Here is a 23,148-nt window from a genome sequence, read left to right as displayed (position 1 = left end):
AGGGAGATGTGAGGGAGGGACAGGGAGGGAGATGTGAGGGAGGGACATGGAGGGAGACGTGAGGGAGAGACAGGGAGGGAGATGTGAGGGAGAGACAGGGAGGGAGATGTGAGGGAGGGACAGGGAGGGAGATGTGAGGGAGGGACATGGAGGGAGATGTGAGGGAGAGACAGGGAGGGAGATGTGAGGGAGAGACAGGGAGGGAGAAGTGAGGGAGGGACAGGGAGGGAGATGTGAGGGAGGGACAGGGAGGGAGATGTGAGGGAGGGACATGGAGGGAGATGTGAGGGAGGGACAGGGAGGGAGATGTGAGGGAGAGACAGGGAGGGAGATGTGAGGGAGGGACAGGGAGGGAGATGTGAGGGAGGGACAGGGAGGGAGATGTGAGGGAGGGACATGGAGGGAGATGTGAGGGAGGGACAGGGAGGGAGATGTGAGGGAGAGACAGGGAGGGAGATGTGAGGGAGGGACAGGGAGGGAGATGTGAGGGAGAGACAGGGAGGGAGATGTGAGGGAGGGACATGGAGGGAGATATGAGGGAGAGACAGGGAGGGAGATGTGAGGGAGAGACAGGGAGGGAGATGTGAGGGAGAGACAGGGAGGGAGATGTGAGGGAGAGACAGGGAGGGAGATGTGAGGGAGAGACAGGGAGGGAGATGTGAGGGAGGGACAGGGAGGGAGATGTGAGGGAGGGACAGGGAGGGAGATGTGAGGGAGGGACAGGGAGGGAGATGTGAGGGAGGGACAGGGAGGGAGATGTGAGGGAGAGACAGGGAGGGAGATGTGAGGGAGAGACAGGGAGGGAGATGTGAGGGAGGGACAGGGAGGGAGATGTGAGGGAGGGACAGGGAGGGAGATGTGAGGGAGGGACAGGGAGGGAGATGTGAGGGAGGGACATGGAGGGAGATGTGAGGGAGGGACAGGGAGGGAGATGTGAGGGAGAGACAGGGAGGGAGATGTGAGGGAGGGACAGGGAGCGAGATGTGAGGGAGGGACAGGGAGGGAGATGTGAGGGAGGGACAGGGAGGGAGATGTGAGGGAGAGACAGGGAGGGAGATGTGAGGGAGGGACAGGGAGGGAGATGTGAGGGAGAGAGACATGGAGGGAGATGAAAGGGAGGGAGATGTGAGGGAGGAACAGGAAGGGAGATATGAGGGAGAGAGACATGGAGGGAGATGTGAGGGAGGGACAGGGAGGGAGATGTGAGGGAGGGACAGGGAGGGAGATGTGAGGGAGAGACAGGGAGGGAGATGTGAGGGAGAGACAGGGAGGGAAATGTGAGGGAGGGACAGGAAGGGAGTTGTGAGGGAGAGAGACATGGAGGGAGATGTGAGGGAGGGAGATGTGAGGGAGAGACAGGGAGGGAGATGTGAGGGAGAGACAGGGAAGGAGATGTGAGGGAAGGACAGGGAGGGAGATGTGAGGGAGGGACAGGGAGGGAGATGTGAGGGAGGGACAGGGAGGGAGATGTGAGGGAGGGACAGGGAGGGAGATGTGAGGGAGGGACAGGGAGGGAGATGTGAGGGAGGGACAGGGAGGGAGATGTGAGGGAGAGAGACATGGAGGGAGATGTGAGGGAGGGAGATGTGAGGGAGAGACAGGGAGGGAGATGTGAGGGAGAGACAGGGAAGGAGATGTGAGGGAAGGACAGGGAGGGAGATGTGAGGGAGGGACAGGGAGGGAGATGTGAGGGAGGGACAGGGAGGGAGATGTGAGGGAGGGACAGGGAGGGAGATGTGAGGGAGGGACAGGGAGGGAGATGTGAGGGAGGGACAGGGAGGGAGATGTGAGGGAGGGACAGGGAGGGAGATGTGAGGGAGGGACAGGGAGGGAGATGTGAGGGAGGGACAGGGAGGGAGATGTGAGGGAGGGACAGCGAGGGGGGTGTGAGGGAGGGACAGGGAGGGAGATGTGAGGGAGGGACAGCGAGGGGGATGTGAGGGAGGGACAGGGAGGGAGATGTGAGGGAGGGACAGGGAGGGAGATGTGAGGGAGGGACAGGGAGGGAGATGTGAGGGAGGGACAGGGAGGGAGATGTGAGGGAGGGACAGGGAGGGAGATGTGAGGGAGGGGCAGCGAGGGGGGTGTGAGGGAGGGACAGGGAGGGAGATGTGAGGGAGGGACAGCGAGGGGGATGTGAGGGAGGGACAGGGAGGGAGATGTGAGGGAGGGACAGCGAGGGGGATGTGAGGGAGAGACAGGGAGGGAGATGTGAGGGAGGGACAGCGAGGGGGGTGTGAGGGAGGGACACGGAGGGAGATGTGAGGGAGGGACAGCGAGGGGGATGTGAGGGAGAGACAGGGAGGGAGATGTGAGGGAGGGACAGGGAGGGAGATGTGAGGGAGAGACAGGGAGGGAGATGTGAGGGAGGGACATGGAGGGAGATGTGAGGGAGAGACAGGGAGGGAGATGTGAGGGAGAGACAGGGAGGGAGATGTGAGGGAGAGACAGGGAGGGAGATGTGAGGGAGAGACAGGGAGGGGGATGTGAGGGAGGGACAGGGAGGGAGATGTGAGGGAGACATTGGACATGGCATGGAAATGGAGCAACAGAGGCCCTTCCACGTACCTTTAACCTGATTGGTTGCTCCTGCCGGACATGTGGGTTGCTCGGCCTCTGTTGGTTGGACGGAAGAGTCAGGCTGGCTGGGAGTGAGGAACGGAACCAGAGAGTGCCAGGGAAAGACGGGAACGGAGCGGGGCTCCACATTGGTCCAGACTGTCGAGGGAAAAGGAATCGTCAGGGTCTGCCGGAACGAAGGAATGAACACGCAGGCAGAGAGTGGGAAAGGCAGAGCTTTGTCTACCAGGACTGAACACAGGGCTGACACAGACCTGGGGGCAACTGCTACACCGACGACGGACCGAAACCGAATCCAAAAATGTCACAACAACAAAACATCTCCTGCCTGGGCTAGGGACGACCCTGGACAGGAAAAGGCAACTGGTCCTGATCCAACACACCTTTACTGTCACACTCACACACTCCCGATCCAACACACCTTTACTGTCACACTCACACACTCCCGATCCAACACACCATTACTGTCACACTCACACACTCCTGATCCAACACACCTTTACTGTCACACTCACACACTCCCGATCCAACACACCTTTACTGTCACACTCACACACTCACGATCCAACACACCTTTACTGTCACACTCACACACTCCCGATCCAACACACCTTTACTGTCACACTCACACACTCCCGATCCAACACACCTTTACTGTCACACTCACACACTCCCGATCCAACACACCTTTACTGTCACACTCACACACTCCCGATCCAACACACCTTTACTGTCACACTCACACATTCCGATCCAACACACCATTACTGTCACACTCACACACTCCCGATCCAACACACCTTTACTGTCACACTCACACATTCCGATCCAACACACCTTTACTGTCACACTCACACACTCCCGATCCAACACACCTTTACTGTCACACTCACACACTCCCGATCCAACACACCTTTACTGTCACACTCACACACTCCCGATCCAACACACCTTTACTGTCACACTCACACACTCCCGATCCAACACACCTTTACTGTCACACTCACACACTCCCGATCCAACACACCTTTACTGTCACACTCACACACTCCCGATCCAACACACCTTTACTGTCACACTCACACACTCCCGATCCAACACACCTTTACTGTCACACTCACACACTCCCGATCCAACACACCTTTACTGTCACACTCACACATTCCGATCCAACACACCATTACTGTCACACTCACACACTCCCGATCCAACACACCTTTACTGTCACACTCACACATTCCGATCCAACACACCTTTACTGTCACACTCACACACTCCCGATCCAACACACCTTTACTGTCACACTCACACACTCCCGATCCAACACACCATTACTGTCACACTCACACACTCCCGATCCAACACACCTTTACTGTCACACTCACACACTCCCGATCCAACACACCTTTACTGTCACACTCACACATTCCGATCCAACACACCATTACTGTCACACTCACACACTCCCGATCCAACACACCTTTACTGTCACACTCACACATTCCGATCCAACACACCATTACTGTCACACTCACACACTCCCGATCCAACACACCTTTACTGTCACACTCACACACTCCCGATCCAACACACCTTTACTGTCACACTCACACATTCCGATCCAACACACCATTACTGTCACACTCACACACTCCCGATCCAACACACCTTTACTGTCACACTCACACATTCCGATCCAACACACCTTTACTGTCACACTCACACACTCCCGATCCAACACACCTTTACTGTCACACTCACACACTCCCGATCCAACACACCTTTACTGTCACACTCACACACTCCCGATCCAACACACCTTTACTGTCACACTCACACACTCCCGATCCAACACACCTTTACTGTCACACTCACACACTCCCGATCCAACACACCTTTACTGTCACACTCACACACTCCCGATCCAACACACCTTTACTGTCACACTCACACACTCCCGATCCAACACACCTTTACTGTCACACTCACACACTCCCGATCCAACACACCTTTACTGTCACACTCACACATTCCGATCCAACACACCATTACTGTCACACTCACACACTCCCGATCCAACACACCTTTACTGTCACACTCACACATTCCGATCCAACACACCTTTACTGTCACACTCACACACTCCCGATCCAACACACCTTTACTGTCACACTCACACACTCCCGATCCAACACACCATTACTGTCACACTCACACACTCCCGATCCAACACACCTTTACTGTCACACTCACACACTCCCGATCCAACACACCTTTACTGTCACACTCACACATTCCGATCCAACACACCATTACTGTCACACTCACACACTCCCGATCCAACACACCTTTACTGTCACACTCACACACTCCCGATCCAACACACCTTTACTGTCACACTCACACACTCCCGATCCAACACACCTTTACTGTCACACTCACACACTCCCGATCCAACACACCTTTACTGTCACACTCACACATTCCGATCCAACACACCATTACTGTCACACTCACACACTCCCGATCCAACACACCTTTACTGTCACACTCACACACTCCCGATCCAACACACCTTTACTGTCACACTCACACACTCCTGATCCAACACACCTTTACTGTCACACTCACACACTCCGATCCAACACACCTTTACTGTCACACTCACACACTCCGATCCAACACACCATTACTGTCACACTCACACACTCCCGATCCAACACACCTTTACAGTTACACTCACACACTCCCGATCCAACACACCTTTACTGTCACACTCACACACTCCCGATCCAACACACCTTTACTGTCACACTCACACACTCCCGATCCAACACACCTTTACTGTCACACTCACACACTCCTGATCCAACACACCTTTACTGTCACACTCACACACTCCCGATCCAACACACCATTACTGTCACACTCACACACTCCCGATCCAACACACCTTTACTGTCACACTCACACACTCCCGATCCAACACACCTTTACTGTCACACTCACACACTCCGATCCAACACACCATTACTGTCACACTCACACACTCCCGATCCAACACACCTTTACTGTCACACTCACACACTCCCGATCCAACACACCTTTACTGTCACACTCACACACTCCCGAACCAACACACCTTTACTGTCACACTCACACACTCCCGATCCAACACACCTTTACTGTCACACTCACACACTCCCGATCCAACACACCTTTACTGTCACACTCACACACTCACGATCCAAAATACCTTTACTGTCACACTCACACACTCACGATCCAAAATACCTTTACAGTCACACTCACACACTCCCGATCCAACACACCTTTACTGTCACACTCACACACTCCCGATCCAAAATACCTTTACAGTCACACTCACACACTCCCGATCCAACACACCTTTATTGTCACACTCACACACTCCCGATCCAACACACCTTTACTGTCACACTCACACACTCCCGATCCAACACACCATTACTGTCACACTCACACACTCACGATCCAACACACCTTTACTGTCACACTCACACACTCACGATCCAACACACCTTTACTGTCACACTCACACACTCCTGATGCAACACACCTTTACTGTCACACTCACACACTCCCGATCCAAAATACCTTTACTGTCACACTCACACACTCCCGATCCAAAATACCTTTACAGTCACACTCACACACTCCCGATCCAACACACCTTTACTGTCACACTCACACACTCCCGATCCAACACACCTTTACTGTCACACTCACACACTCCTGATGCAACACACCTTTACTGTCACACTCACACACTCCCGATCCAACACACCTTTACTGTCACACTCACACACTCCCGATCCAACACACCTTTACAGTCACACTCACACACTCCCGATCCAACACACCATCACTGTCACACTCACACACTCCCGATCCAACACACCATCACTGTCACACTCACACACTCCCGATCCAACACACCTTTACTGTCACACTCACACACTCCCGATCCAACACACCTTTACTGTCACACTCACACACTCCCGATCCAACACACCTTTACTGTCACACTCACACACTCCTGATGCAACACACCTTTACTGTCACACTCACACACTCCCGATCCAACACACCTTTACAGTCACACTCACACACTCCCGATCCAACACACCTTTACTGTCACACTCACACACTCCCGATCCAACACACCTTTACTGTCACACTCACACACTCACGATCCAAAATACCTTTACTGTCACACTCACACACTCACGATCCAAAATACCTTTACTGTCACACTCACACACTCCCGATCCAACACACCATTACTGTCACACTCACACACTCCCGATCCAACACACCTTTACTGTCACACTCACACACTCCTGATGCAACACACCTTTATTGTCACACTCACACACTCCCGATCCAACACACCTTTACAGTCACACTCACACACTCCCGAACGAACACACGTTTACTGTCACACTCACACACTCCCGATCCAACACACCTTTACAGTCACACTCACACACTCCCGATCCAACACACCATCACTGTCACACTCACACACTCCCGATCCAACACACCATTAATGTCACACTCACACACTCCCGATCCAACACACCTTTACTGTCACACTCACACACTCCTGATGCAACACACCTTTACTGTCACACTCACACACTCCCGATCCAACACACCATCACTGTCACACTCACACACTCCCGATCCAACACACCTTTACTGTCACACTCACACACTCCCGATCCAACACACCTTTACAGTCACACTCACACACTCCCGATCCAACACACCATCACTGTCACACTCACACACTCCCGATCCAACACACCATTAATGTCACACTCACACACTCCCGATCCAACACACCTTTACTGACACACTCACACACTCCCGATCCAACATACCTTTACTGTCACACTCACACACTCCCGATCCAACACACCATCACTGTCACACTCACACACTCCCGATCCAACACACCATTAATGTCACACTCACACACTCCCGATCCAACACACCTTTACTGTCACACTCACACACTCCTGATGCAACACACCTTTACTGTCACACTCACACACTCCCGATCCAACACACCTTTACTGTCACACTCACACACTCCCGATCCAACACACCTTTACAGTCACACTCACACACACCCGATCCAACACACCATTACTGTCACACTCACACACTCCCGATCCAACACACCTTTACTGTCACACTCACACACTCCCGATCCAACACACCTTTACTGTCACACTCACACACTCCTGATGCAACACACCTTTACTGTCACACTCACACACTCCCGATCCAACACACCTTTACTGTCACACTCACACACTCCCGATCCAACACACCTTTACTGTCACACTCACACACTCCCGATCCAACACACCTTTACTGTCACACTCACACACTCCCGATCCAACACACCTTTACTGTCACACTCACACACTCCCGATCCAACACACCTTTACAGTCACACTCACACACACCCGATCCAACACACCTTTACTGTCACACTCACACACTCCCGATCCAACACACCATTACTGTCACACTCACACACTCCCGACCCAACACACCTTTACTGTCACACTCACACACTCCCGATCCAACACACCTTTACAGTCACACTCACACACACCCGATCCAACACACCTTTACTGTCACACTCACACACTCCCGATCCAACACACCATTACTGTCACACTCACACACTCCCGATCCAACACACCATCACTGTCACACTCACACACTCCCGATCCAACACACCTTTACTGTCACACTCACACACTCCCGATCCAACACACCTTTACTGTCACACTCACACATTCCGATCCAACACACCTTTACAGTCACACTCACACACTCCCGATCCAACACACCTTTACTGTCACACTCACACACTCCCGATCCAACACACCTTTATTGTCACACTCACACACTCCCGATCCAACACACCTTTACTGTCACACTCACACACTCCCGATCCAACACACCTTTACTGTCACACTCACACACTCCCGATCCAACACACCATTACTGTCACACTCACACATTCCGATCCAACACACCTTTACTGTCACACTCACACACTCCCGATCCAACACACCATTACTGTCACACTCACACACTCCCGATCCAACACACCTTTACTGTCACACTCACACACTCCGATCCAACACACCTTTACTGTCACACTCACACACTCCCGATCCAACACACCTTTACTGTCACACTCACACACTCCCGATCCAACACACCTTTACAGTCACACTCACACACTCCGATCCAACACACCATTACTGTCACACTCACACACTCCCGATCCAACACACCTTTACTGTCACACTCACACACTCCGATCCAACACACCATTACTGTCACACTCACACACTCCCGATCCAACACACCTTTACTGTCACACTCACACACTCCCGATCCAACACACCTTTACAGTCACACTCACACACTCCTGATCCAACACACCATTACTGTCACACTCACACATTCCGATCCAACACACCTTTACAGTCACACTCACACACTCCCGATCCAACACACCTTTACTGTCACACTCACACACTCCCGATCCAACACACCTTTACTGTCACACTCACACACTCCCGATCCAACACACCATTACTGTCACACTCACACACTCCCGATCCAACACACCTTTACTGTCACACTCACACACTCCCGATCCAACACACCTTTACTGTCACACTCACACACTCCCGATCCAACACACCTTTACAGTCACACTCACACACTCCCGATCCAACACACCTTTATTGTCACACTCACACACTCCCGATCCAACACACCATCACTGTCACACTCACACACTCCCGATCCAACACACCTTTACTGTCACAATCACACACTGGGCAAAGTACTGTCCACCAGTACTGTACCCCAGTGTTACACAGTGACAGACCTGTCCCCACCAGTACTGTACCCCAGTGTTACACAGTGACAGACCTGTCCCCACCAGTACTGTACCCCAGTGTTATACAGTGACAGCCCTGTCCCCACCAGTACTGTACCCCAGTGTTACACAGTGACAGACCTGTCCCCACCAGTACTGTACCCCAGTGTTATACAGTGACAGACCTGTCCCCACCAGTACTGTACCCCAGTGTTACACACTGACAGACCTGTCCCCACCAGTACTGTACCCCAGTGTTATACAGCGACAGACCTGTCCCCACCAGTACTGTACCCCAGTGTTATACAGTGACAGACCTGTCCCCACCAGTACTGTACCCCAGTGTTATACAGTGACAGACCTGTCCCCACCAGTACTGTACCCCAGTGTTATACAGTGACAGACCCGTCCCCACCAGTACTGTACCCCAGTGTTACACAGTGACAGACCTGTCCCCACCAGTACTGTACCCCAGTGTTATACAGTGACAGACCTGTCCCCACCAGTACTGTACCCCAGTGTTATACAGTGACAGACCTGTCCCAACCAGTACTGTACCCCAGTGTTACACAGTGACAGACCTGTCCCCACCAGTACTGTACCCCAGTGTTACACAGTGACAGACCTGTCCCCACCAGTACTGTACCCCAGTGTTACACAGTGACAGACCTGTCCCCAACAATACTGTACCCCAGTGTTACACAGTGACAGACCTGTCCTCAACAGTACTGTACCCCAGTGTTACACAGTGACAGACCTGTCCCCAACAGTACTGTACCCCAGTGTTACACAGTGACAGACCTGTCCCCAACAGTACTGTACCCCAGTGTTAGACAGCGACAGACCTGCCCCCACCTGTACTGTACCCGTGTTATACAGTGACAGACCTGTGCCCACCAGTACTGTACCCCAGTGTTACACAGTGACAGACCTGTCCCCACCAGTACTGTACCCCGGTGTTATACAGTGACAGACCTGTCCCCACCAGTACTGTACCCCAGTGTTATACAGTGACAGACCTGTCCCCACCAGTACTGTACCCCAGTGTTATACAGTGACAGACCTGTCCCCACCAGTACTGTACCCCAGTGTTACACAGTGACAGACCGGTCCCCACCAGTACTGTACCCCAGTGTTATACAGTGACAGACCTGTCCCCACCAGTACTGTACCCCAGTGTTATACAGTGACAGACCTGTCCCCACCAGTACTGTACCCCAGTGTTACACAGTGACAGACCTGTCCCCACCAGTACTGTACCCCAGTGTTACACAGGGACAGACCTGTCCCCACCAGTACTGTACCCCAGTGTTGTACAGTGACAGACCTGTCCCCACCAGTACTGTACCCCAGTGTTACACAGTGACAGACCTGTCCCCACAAGTACTGTACCCCAGTGTTACACAGTGACAGACCTGTCCCCAACAGTACTGTACCCCAGTGTTACACAGCGACAGACCTCTCCCCAACAGTACTGTACCCCAGTGTTACACAGCGACAGACCTGTCCCCACCAGTACTGTACCCCAGTGTTATACAGTGACAGACCTGTCCCCACCAGTACTGTACCCCAGTGTTACACAGTGACAGACCTGTCTCCAACAGTACTGTACCCCAGTGTTATACAGTGACAGACCTGTCCCCACCAGTACTGTGCCCCAGTGTTACACAGTGACAGACATGTCCCCTCCAGTACTGTACCCCAGGGTTATACAGTGACAGACCTGTCCCCAACAGTATTGTACCCCAGTGTTATACATTGACAGACCTGGCCCCCCTGTACTGTACCCCAGTGTTACACAGTGACAGACCTGTCCCCACCAGTACTGTACCCCAGTGTTGTTCAGTGACAGACCTGTCCCCACCAGGACTGTACCCCAGTGTTGTACAGTGACAGACCTGTCCCCACCAGTACTGTACACCAGTGTTACGCACTGACAGACCTGACCCAACAGTACTGTACCCCAGTGTTATACACTGACAGACCTGGCCCCACCTGTACTGTACCCCAATGTTACACAGTGACAGACCTGTCCCCACCAGTACTGTACCCCAGTGTTGTTCAGTGACAGACCTGTCCCCACCAGTACTGTACCCCAGTGTTGTACAGTGACAGACCTGTCCCCACCAGTACTGTACACCAGTGTTACGCACTGACAGACCTGACCCAACAGTACTGTACCCCAGTGTTATACAGTGACAGACCTATCCCCACCAGTACTGTACCCCAGTGTTACACAGTGACAGACCTGTCCCCACCAGTACTGTACCCCAGTGTTATACAGGGACAGACCTGTCCCCACCAGTACTGTACCCCAGTGTTATACAGTGACAGACCTGTCCCCACCAGTGCTGTACCCCAGTGTTACACAGTGACAGACCTGTCCCCACCAGTACTGTACCCCAGTGTTATACAGTGACAGACCTCTCCCCACCAGTACTGTACCCCAGTGTTATACAGTGACAGACCTGTCCCCACCAGTACTGTACCCCAGTGTTATACAGTGACACACCTGACCCCTCAGTACTGTACCCCAGTGGTACACCGTGACAGACCTGTCCCCACCAGTACTGTACGCCAGCGTTATACAGTGACTGACCTGTCCCCACCAGTATTGTACCCCAGTGTTATACAGGGACAGACCTGTCCCCACCAGTACTGCACCCCAGTGTTATACAGTGACAGACCTGTCCCCACCAGTGCTGTACCGCAGTGTTATACAGTGACAGACCTGTCCCCAACAGGACTGTACCCCAGTGTTTTACAGAGACAGACCTGTCCCCACCAGTTCTGTACCCCAGTGTTATACAGTGACAGACCTGTCCCCACCAGTACTGTATCCCAGTGTTATACAGTGACAGACCTGTCCCCACCAGTACTGTACCCCAGTGTTATACAGTGACAGACCTGTCCCAACCAGTACTGTACCCCAGTGTTACACAGTGACAGACCTGTCCCCACCAGTACTGTACCCCAGTGTTACACAGTGACAGACCTGTCCCCACCAGTACTGTACCCCAGTGTTACACAGTGACAGACCTGTCCCCACCAGTACTGTACCCCAGTGTTGTACAGTGACAGACCTGTCCCCACCAGTACTGTACACCAGTGTTACGCACTGACAGACCTGACCCAACAGTACTGTACCCCAGTGTTATACATTGACAGACCTGGCCCCACCTGTACTGTACCCCAGTGTTACACAGTGACAGACCTGTCCCCACCAGTACTGTACCCCAGTGTTGTTCAGTGACAGACCTGTCCCCACCAGTACTGTACCCCAGTGTTGTACAGTGACAGACCTGTCCCCACCAGTACTGTACACCAGTGTTACGCACTGACAGACCTGACCCAACAGTACTGTACCCCAGTGTTATACAGTGACAGACCTGTCCCCACCAGTACTGTACCCCAGTGTTACACAGTGACAGACCTGTCCCCACCAGTACTGTACCCCAGTGTTATACAGGGACAGACCTGTCCCCACCAGTACTGTACCCCAGTGTAAAACAGTGACAGACCTGTCCCCACCAGTGCTGTACCCCAGTGTTACACAGTGACAGACCTGTCCCCACCAGTACTGTACCCCAGTGTTATACAGTGACAGACCTCTCCCCACCAGTACTGTACCCCAGTGTTACACAGTGACAGACCTCTCCCCACCAGTACTGTACCCCAGTGGTACACCGTGACAGACCTGTCCCCACCAGTACTGTACGCCAGCGTTATACAGTGACTGACCTGTCCCAACCAGTACTGTACCCCAGTGTTACACAGTGACAGACCTGTCCCCACCAGTACTGTACCCCAGTGTTACACAGTGACAGACCTGTCCCCACCAGTACTGTACCCCAGTGTTACACAGTGACAGACCTGTCCCCACCAGTACTGTACCCCAGTGTTGTACAGTGACAGACCTGTCCCCACCAGTACTGTACACCAGTGTTACGCACTGACAGACCTGACCCAACAGTACTGTACCCCAGTGTTATACATTGACAGACCTGGCCCCACCTGTACTGTACCCCAGTGTTACACAGTGACAGACCTGTCCCCACCAGTACTGTACCCCAGTGTTGTTCAGTGACAGACCTGTCCCCACCAGTACTGTACCCCAGTGTTGTACAGTGACAGACCTGTCCCCACCAGTACTGTACACCAGTGTTACGCACTGACAGACCTGACCCAACAGTACTGTACCCCAGTGTTATACAGTGACAGACCTGTCCCCACCAGTACTGTACCCCAGTGTTACACAGTGACAGACCTGTCCCCACCAGTACTGTACCCCAGTGTTATACAGGGACAGACCTGTCCCCACCAGTACTGTACCCCAGTGTAAAACAGTGACAGACCTGTCCCCACCAGTGCTGTACCCCAGTGTTACACAGTGACAGACCTGTCCCCACCAGTACTGTACCCCAGTGTTATACAGTGACAGACCTCTCCCCACCAGTACTGTACCCCAGTGTTACACAGTGACAGACCTCTCCCCACCAGTACTGTACCCCAGTGGTACACCGTGACAGACCTGTCCCCACCAGTACTGTACGCCAGCGTTATACAGTGACTGACCTGTCCCCACCAGTATTGTACCCCAGTGTTATACAGGGACAGACCTGTCCCCACCAGTACTGCACCCCAGTGTTATACAGTGACAGACCTGTCCCCACCAGTGCTGTACCGCAGTGTTATACAGTGACAGACCTGTCCCCAACAGTACTGTACCCCAGTGTTTTACAGAGACAGACCTGTCCCCACCAGTTCTGTACCCCAGTGTTATACAGTGACAGACCTGTCCCCACCAGTACTGTACCCCAGTGTTACACAGTGACAGACCTGTCCCCACCAGTACTGTACCCCAGTGTTATACAGTGACAGACCTGTCCCCACCAGTACTGTACCCCAGTGTTACACAGTGACAGTCCTGTCCCCACCAGTACTGTACCCCAGTGTTTTACAGGGACTGACCTGTCCCCACCAGTAATTTTCCCCAGTGTTATACAGTGACAGACCTGTCGCCACCAGTAGTGTTTCCCAGTGTTACACAGTGACAGACCTGTCCCCACCAGTACTGTCCCCCAGTGTTATACAGGGACTGACCTGTCCCCACCAGTACTGTACCACAGTGTTACACATTGACAGACCTGTCCCCACCAGTACTGTACCCCAGTGTTACACAGTGACAGACCTGTTCCCACCAGTACTGTACCCCAGTGTTATACAGTGACAGACCTGTCCCCACCAGTACTGTACCCCAGTGTTACACAGTGACAGACCTGTCCCCACCAGTACTGTACCCCAGTGTTACATAGTGACAGACCTGTCCCCACCAGTACTGCACCCCAGTGTTACACAGTGACAGACCTGTCCCCACCAGTACTGTACCCCAGTGTTACACAGTGACAGACCTGTCCCCACCAGTGCTGTACCCCAGTGTTACACAGTCACAGACCTGTCCCCACCAGTACTGTATCCCAGTGTTATACAGTGACAGACCTGTCCCCACCAGTACTGTACCCCAGTGTTACACAGTGACAGACCTGTCCCCACCAGTACTGTACCCCAGTGTTACACAGTGACAGACCTGTCCCCAACAATACTGTACCCCAGTGTTACACAGTGACAGACCTGTCCTCAACAGTACTGTACCCCAGTGTTACACAGTGACAGACCTGTCCCCAACAGTACTGCACCCCAGTGTTACACAGTGACAGACCTGTCCCCAACAGTACTGTACCCCAGTGTTACACAGTGACAGACCTGTCCCCAACAGTACTGTACCCCAGTGTTACACAGTGACACACCTGTCCTCAACAGTACTGTACCCCAGTGTTACACAGTGACAGACCTGTCCCCAACAATACTGTACCCCAGTGTTACACAGTGACAGACCTGTTCCCACCAGTACTGTACCCCAGTGTTATACAGTGACAGACCTGTCCCCACCAGTACTGTACCCCAGTGTTACACAGTGACAGACCTGTCCCCACCAGTACTGTACCCCAGTGTTACACAGTGACAGTCCTGTTCCCACCTGTACTGTACCCCAGTGTTGCACAGGGACAGACCTGTCCCCACCAGTACTGTCCCCCAGTGTTATACAGGGACTGACCTGTCCCCACCAGTACTGTACCCCAGTGTTATACAGTGACAGACCTGTCCCCACCAGTACTGTATCCCAGTGTTACACAGTGACAGTCCTGTTACCAAGTGTTATACACTGACAGACCTGTTCCCACCAGTACTGTACCCCAGTGTTACACAGTGACAGACCTGTCCCCACCAGTACTGTACCCCAGTGTTACACAGTGACAGACCTGTCCCCACCAGTACTGTATCCCAGTGTTATACAGTGACAGACCTGTCCCCACCAGTACTGTACCCCAGTGTTACACAGTGACAGACCTGTCCCCACCAGTACTGTACCCCAGTGTTACACAGTGACAGACCTGTCCCCAACAATACTGTACCCCAGTGTTACACAGTGACAGACCTGTCCTCAACAGTACTGTACCCCAGTGTTACACAGTGACAGACCTGTCCCCAACAGTACTGCACCCCAGTGTTACACAGTGACAGACCTGTCCCCACCAGTACTGTACCCCAGTGTTACACAGTGACAGACCTGTCCCCACCAGTACTGTACCCCAGTGTTACACAGTGACAGACCTGTCCCCAACAATACTGTACCCCAGTGTTACACAGTGACAGACCTGTCCTCAACAGTACTGTACCCCAGTGTTACACAGTGACAGACCTGTCCCCAACAGTACTGCACCCCAGTGTTACACAGTGACAGACCTGTCCCCACCAGTACTGTACCCCAGTGTTACACAGTGACAGACCTGTCCTCAACAGTACTGTACCCCAGTGTTACACAGTGACAGACCTGTCCCCAACAGTACTGCACCCCAGTGTTACACAGTGACAGACCTGTCCCCACCAGTACTGTACCCCAGTGTTACACAGCGAATGTCCTGTGCCCCAGTGTCACACAGTGACAGTACTGTACCCCAGTGTTACACAGTGACAGACCTGTCCCCACCAGTACTGTACCTCAGTGTTATACAGTGACAGACCTGTCCCCACCAGTACTGTAACCCAATGTTACACAGTGAATGTCCTGTGCACCAGTATTACACAGTGACAGTCCTGTACCCCAGTGTTACACAGCGACAGTCCTGTCCCCACCAGTACTGTACCCCAGTGTTATACATTGACAGACCTGGCCCCACCAGTACTGTACCCCAGTGTTACACAGTGACAGACCTGTCCCCACCAGTACTGTACCCCAGTGTTGTTCAGTGACAGACCTGTCCCCACCAGTACTGTACCCCAGTGTTATACAGGGACAGACCTGTCCCCACCAGTACTGTACGCCAGCGTTATACAGTGACAGACCTGTCCCCACCAGTACTGTACACCAGTGTTACACAGTGACAGACCTGTCCCCAACAGTACTGTACCCCAGTGTTACACAGCGACAGACCTGTCCCCACCAGTACTGTACCCCAGTGTTATACAGTGACAGACCTGTCCCCACCAGTACTGTACCCCATTGTTACACAGTGACAGACCTGTCCCCAACAGTACTGTACCCCAGTGTTATACAGTGACAGACCTGTCCCCACCAGTACTGTGCCCCAGTGTTACACAGTGACAGACATGTCCCCTCCAGTACTGTACCCCAGGGTTATACAGTGACAGACCTGTCCCCAACAGTATTGTACCCCAGTGTTATACATTGACAGACCTGGCCCCACCTGTACTGTACCCCAGTGTTACACAGTGACAGACCTGTCCCCACCAGTACTGTACCCCAGTGTTGTTCAGTGACAGACCTGTCCCCACCAGGACTGTACCCCAGTGTTATACAGTGACAGACCTCTCCCCACCAGTACTGTACCCCAGTGTTACACAGTGACAGACCTCTCCCCACCAGTACTGTACCCCAGTGGTACACCGTGACAGACCTGTCCCCACCAGTACTGTACGCCAGCGTTATACAGTGACTGACCTGTCCCCACCAGTATTGTACCCCAGTGTTATACAGGGACAGACCTGTCCCCACCAGTACTGCACCCCAGTGTTATACAGTGACAGACCTGTCCCCACCAGTGCTGTACCGCAGTGTTATACAGTGACAGACCTGTCCCCAACAGTACTGTACCCCAGTGTTTTACAGAGACAGACCTGTCCCCACCAGTTCTGTACCCCAGTGTTATACAGTGACAGACCTGTCCCCACCAGTACTGTACCCCAGTGTTACACAGTGACAGACCTGTCCCCACCAGTACTGTACCCCAGTGTTATACAGTGACAGACCTGTCCCCACCAGTACTGTACCCCAGTGTTACACAGTGACAGTCCTGTCCCCACCAGTACTGTACCCCAGTGTTTTACAGGGACTGACCTGTCCCCACCAGTAATTTTCCCCAGTGTTATACAGTGACAGACCTGTCGCCACCAGTAGTGTTTCCCAGTGTTACACAGTGACAGACCTGTCCCCACCAGTACTGTCCCCCAGTGTTATACAGGGACTGACCTGTCCCCACCAGTACTGTACCACAGTGTTACACATTGACAGACCTGTCCCCACCAGTACTGTACCCCAGTGTTACACAGTGACAGACCTGTTCCCACCAGTACTGTACCCCAGTGTTATACAGTGACAGACCTGTCCCCACCAGTACTGTACCCCAGTGTTACACAGTGACAGACCTGTCCCCACCAGTACTGTACCCCAGTGTTACACAGTGACAGACCTGTCCCCACCAGTACTGCACCCCAGTGTTACACAGTGACAGACCTGTCCCCACCAGTACTGTACCCCAGTGTTACACAGTGACAGACCTGTCCCCACCAGTGCTGTACCCCAGTGTTACACAGTCACAGACCTGTCCCCACCAGTACTGTATCCCAGTGTTATACAGTGACAGACCTGTCCCCACCAGTACTGTACCCCAGTGTTACACAGTGACAGACCTGTCCCCACCAGTACTGTACCCCAGTGTTACACAGTGACAGACCTGTCCCCAACAATACTGTACCCCAGTGTTACACAGTGACAGACCTGTCCTCAACAGTACTGTACCCCAGTGTTACACAGTGACAGACCTGTCCCCAACAGTACTGCACCCCAGTGTTACACAGTGACAGACCTGTCCCCAACAGTACTGTACCCCAGTGTTACACAGTGACAGACCTGTCCCCAACAGTACTGTACCCCAGTGTTACACAGTGACACACCTGTCCTCAACAGTACTGTACCCCAGTGTTACACAGTGACAGACCTGTCCCCAACAATACTGTACCCCAGTGTTACACAGTGACAGACCTGTTCCCACCAGTACTGTACCCCAGTGTTATACAGTGACAGACCTGTCCCCACCAGTACTGTACCCCAGTGTTACACAGTGACAGACCTGTCCCCACCAGTACTGTACCCCAGTGTTACACAGTGACAGTCCTGTTCCCACCTGTACTGTACCCCAGTGTTACACAGGGACAGACCTGTCCCCACCAGTACTGTCCCCCAGTGTTATACAGGGACTGACCTGTCCCCACCAGTACTGTACCCCAGTGTTATACAGTGACAGACCTGTCCCCACCAGTACTGTATCCCAGTGTTACACAGTGACAGTCCTGTTACCAAGTGTTATACACTGACAGACCTGTTCCCACCAGTACTGTACCCCAGTGTTACACAGTGACAGACCTGTCCCCACCAGTACTGTACCCCAGTGTTACACAGTGACAGACCTGTCCCCACCAGTACTGTACCCCAGTGTTACACAGTGACAGACCTGTCCCCAACAATACTGTACCCCAGTGTAAAACAGTGACAGACCTGTCCCCACCAGTGCTGTACCCCAGTGTTACACAGTGACAGACCTGTCCCCACCAGGACTGTACCCCAGTGTTATACAGTGACAGACCTCTCCCCACCAGTACTGTACCCCAGTGTTACACAGTGACAGACCTCTCCCCACCAGTACTGTACCCCAGTGGTACACCGTGACAGACCTGTCCCCACCAGTACTGTACGCCAGCGTTATACAGTGACTGACCTGTCCCCACCAGTATTGTACCCCAGTGTTATACAGGGACAGACCTGTCCCCACCAGTACTGCACCCCAGTGTTATACAGTGACAGACCTGTCCCCACCAGTGCTGTACCGCAGTGTTATACAGTGACAGACCTGTCCCCAACAGTACTGTACCCCAGTGTTTTACAGAGACAGACCTGTCCCCACCAGTTCTGTACCCCAGTGTTATACAGTGACAGACCTGTCCCCACCAGTACTGTACCCCAGTGTTACACAGTGACAGACCTGTCCCCACCAGTACTGTACCCCAGTGTTATACAGTGACAGACCTGTCCCCACCAGTACTGTACCCCAGTGTTACACAGTGACAGTCCTGTCCCCACCAGTACTGTACCCCAGTGTTTTACAGGGACTGACCTGTCCCCACCAGTAATTTTCCCCAGTGTTATACAGTGACAGACCTGTCGCCACCAGTAGTGTTTCCCAGTGTTACACAGTGACAGACCTGTCCCCACCAGTACTGTCCCCCAGTGTTATACAGGGACTGACCTGTCCCCACCAGTACTGTACCACAGTGTTACACATTGACAGACCTGTCCCCACCAGTACTGTACCCCAGTGTTACACAGTGACAGACCTGTTCCCACCAGTACTGTACCCCAGTGTTATACAGTGACAGACCTGTCCCCACCAGTACTGTACCCCAGTGTTACACAGTGACAGACCTGTCCCCACCAGTACTGTACCCCAGTGTTACACAGTGACAGACCTGTCCCCACCAGTACTGCACCCCAGTGTTACACAGTGACAGACCTGTCCCCACCAGTACTGTACCCCAGTGTTACACAGTGACAGACCTGTCCCCACCAGTGCTGTACCCCAGTGTTACACAGTCACAGACCTGTCCCCACCAGTACTGTATCCCAGTGTTATACAGTGACAGACCTGTCCCCACCAGTACTGTACCCCAGTGTTACACAGTGACAGACCTGTCCCCACCAGTACTGTACCCCAGTGTTACACAGTGACAGACCTGTCCCCAACAATACTGTACCCCAGTGTTACACAGTGACAGACCTGTCCTCAACAGTACTGTACCCCAGTGTTACACAGTGACAGACCTGTCCCCAACAGTACTGCACCCCAGTGTTACACAGTGACAGACCTGTCCCCAACAGTACTGTACCCCAGTGTTACACAGTGACAGACCTGTCCCCAACAGTACTGTACCCCAGTGTTACACAGTGACACACCTGTCCTCAACAGTACTGTACCCCAGTGTTACACAGTGACAGACCTGTCCCCAACAATACTGTACCCCAGTGTTACACAGTGACAGACCTGTTCCCACCAGTACTGTACCCCAGTGTTATACAGTGACAGACCTGTCCCCACCAGTACTGTACCCCAGTGTTACACAGTGACAGACCTGTCCCCACCAGTACTGTACCCCAGTGTTACACAGTGACAGTCCTGTTCCCACCTGTACTGTACCCCAGTGTTACACAGGGACAGACCTGTCCCCACCAGTACTGTCCCCCAGTGTTATACAGGGACTGACCTGTCCCCACCAGTACTGTACCCCAGTGTTATACAGTGACAGACCTGTCCCCACCAGTACTGTATCCCAGTGTTACACAGTGACAGTCCTGTTACCAAGTGTTATACACTGACAGACCTGTTCCCACCAGTACTGTACCCCAGTGTTACACAGTGACAGACCTGTCCCCACCAGTACTGTACCCCAGTGTTACACAGTGACAGACCTGTCCCCACCAGTACTGTATCCCAGTGTTATACAGTGACAGACCTGTCCCCACCAGTACTGTACCCCAGTGTTACACAGTGACAGACCTGTCCCCACCAGTACTGTACCCCAGTGTTACACAGTGACAGACCTGTCCCCAACAATACTGTACCCCAGTGTTACACAGTGACAGACCTGTCCTCAACAGTACTGTACCCCAGTGTTACACAGTGACAGACCTGTCCCCAACAGTACTGCACCCCAGTGTTACACAGTGACAGACCTGTCCCCACCAGTACTGTACCCCAGTGTTACACAGTGACAGACCTGTCCCCACCAGTACTGTACCCCAGTGTTACACAGTGACAGACCTGTCCCCAACAATACTGTACCCCAGTGTTACACAGTGACAGACCTGTCCTCAACAGTACTGTACCCCAGTGTTACACAGTGACAGACCTGTCCCCAACAGTACTGCACCCCAGTGTTACACAGTGACAGACCTGTCCCCACCAGTACTGTACCCCAGTGTTACACAGTGACAGACCTGTCCTCAACAGTACTGTACCCCAGTGTTACACAGTGACAGACCTGTCCCCAACAGTACTGCACCCCAGTGTTACACAGTGACAGACCTGTCCCCACCAGTACTGTACCCCAGTGTTACACAGCGAATGTCCTGTGCCCCAGTGTCACACAGTGACAGTACTGTACCCCAGTGTTACACAGTGACAGACCTGTCCCCACCAGTACTGTACCTCAGTGTTATACAGTGACAGACCTGTCCCCACCAGTACTGTAACCCAATGTTACACAGTGAATGTCCTGTGCACCAGTATTACACAGTGACAGTCCTGTACCCCAGTGTTACACAGCGACAGTCCTGTCCCCACCAGTACTGTACCCCAGTGTTATACATTGACAGACCTGGCCCCACCAGTACTGTACCCCAGTGTTACACAGTGACAGACCTGTCCCCACCAGTACTGTACCCCAGTGTTGTTCAGTGACAGACCTGTCCCCACCAGTACTGTACCCCAGTGTTATACAGGGACAGACCTGTCCCCACCAGTACTGTACGCCAGCGTTATACAGTGACAGACCTGTCCCCACCAGTACTGTACACCAGTGTTACACAGTGACAGACCTGTCCCCAACAGTACTGTACCCCAGTGTTACACAGCGACAGACCTGTCCCCACCAGTACTGTACCCCAGTGTTATACAGTGACAGACCTGTCCCCACCAGTACTGTACCCCATTGTTACACAGTGACAGACCTGTCCCCAACAGTACTGTACCCCAGTGTTATACAGTGACAGACCTGTCCCCTCCAGTACTGTACCCCAGTGTTGTACAGTGACAGACCTGTCCCCACCAGTACTGTACACCAGTGTTACGCACTGACAGACCTGACCCAACAGTACTGTACCCCAGTGTTATACATTGACAGACCTGGCCCCACCTGTACTGTACCCCAATGTTACACAGTGACAGACCTGTCCCCACCAGTACTGTACCCCAGTGTTGTTCAGTGACAGACCTGTCCCCACCAGTACTGTACCCCAGTGTTGTACAGTGACAGACCTGTCCCCACCAGCACTGTACACCAGTGTTACGCACTGACAGACCTGACCCAACAGTACTGTACCCCAGTGTTATACAGTGACAGACCTATCCCCACCAGTACTGTACCCCAGTGTTACACAGTGACAGACCTGTCCCCACCAGTATTGTACCCCAGTGTTATACAGGGACAGACCTGTCCCCACCAGTACTGTACCCCAGTGTTATACAGTGACAGAC

At 53.0% G+C, this 23,148-nt stretch overlaps 1 protein-coding gene across 1 annotated transcript in view; it reads right to left on the bottom strand.

Annotated features, from left to right (window-relative positions):
• The window catches only part of LOC148134927 (protein capicua homolog), a 39,821-nt gene extending 37,018 nt beyond the window's left edge, over positions 1-2,803 (bottom strand). The window contains exon 1 of the mRNA XM_087985226.1: positions 2,569-2,803. The gene's annotated coding sequence lies outside the window, so the exon portion shown is untranslated. The remainder of the gene's footprint in view (positions 1-2,568) is intronic.
• Between the last annotated feature and the right edge of the window lie 20,345 nt (positions 2,804-23,148).

The sequence above is a fragment of the Chiloscyllium plagiosum genome, unplaced genomic scaffold, assembly GCF_037043375.1.
Source record: "Chiloscyllium plagiosum isolate Xiang-an unplaced genomic scaffold, Cpla_swu_hap1 HiC_scaffold_51, whole genome shotgun sequence".
Classification (NCBI taxonomy): Eukaryota; Metazoa; Chordata; class Chondrichthyes; order Orectolobiformes; family Hemiscylliidae; genus Chiloscyllium; species Chiloscyllium plagiosum.
The sequence above is the reverse complement of the archived record's forward strand: the minus strand, read 5'-3'. Positions and strand labels throughout refer to the sequence as shown.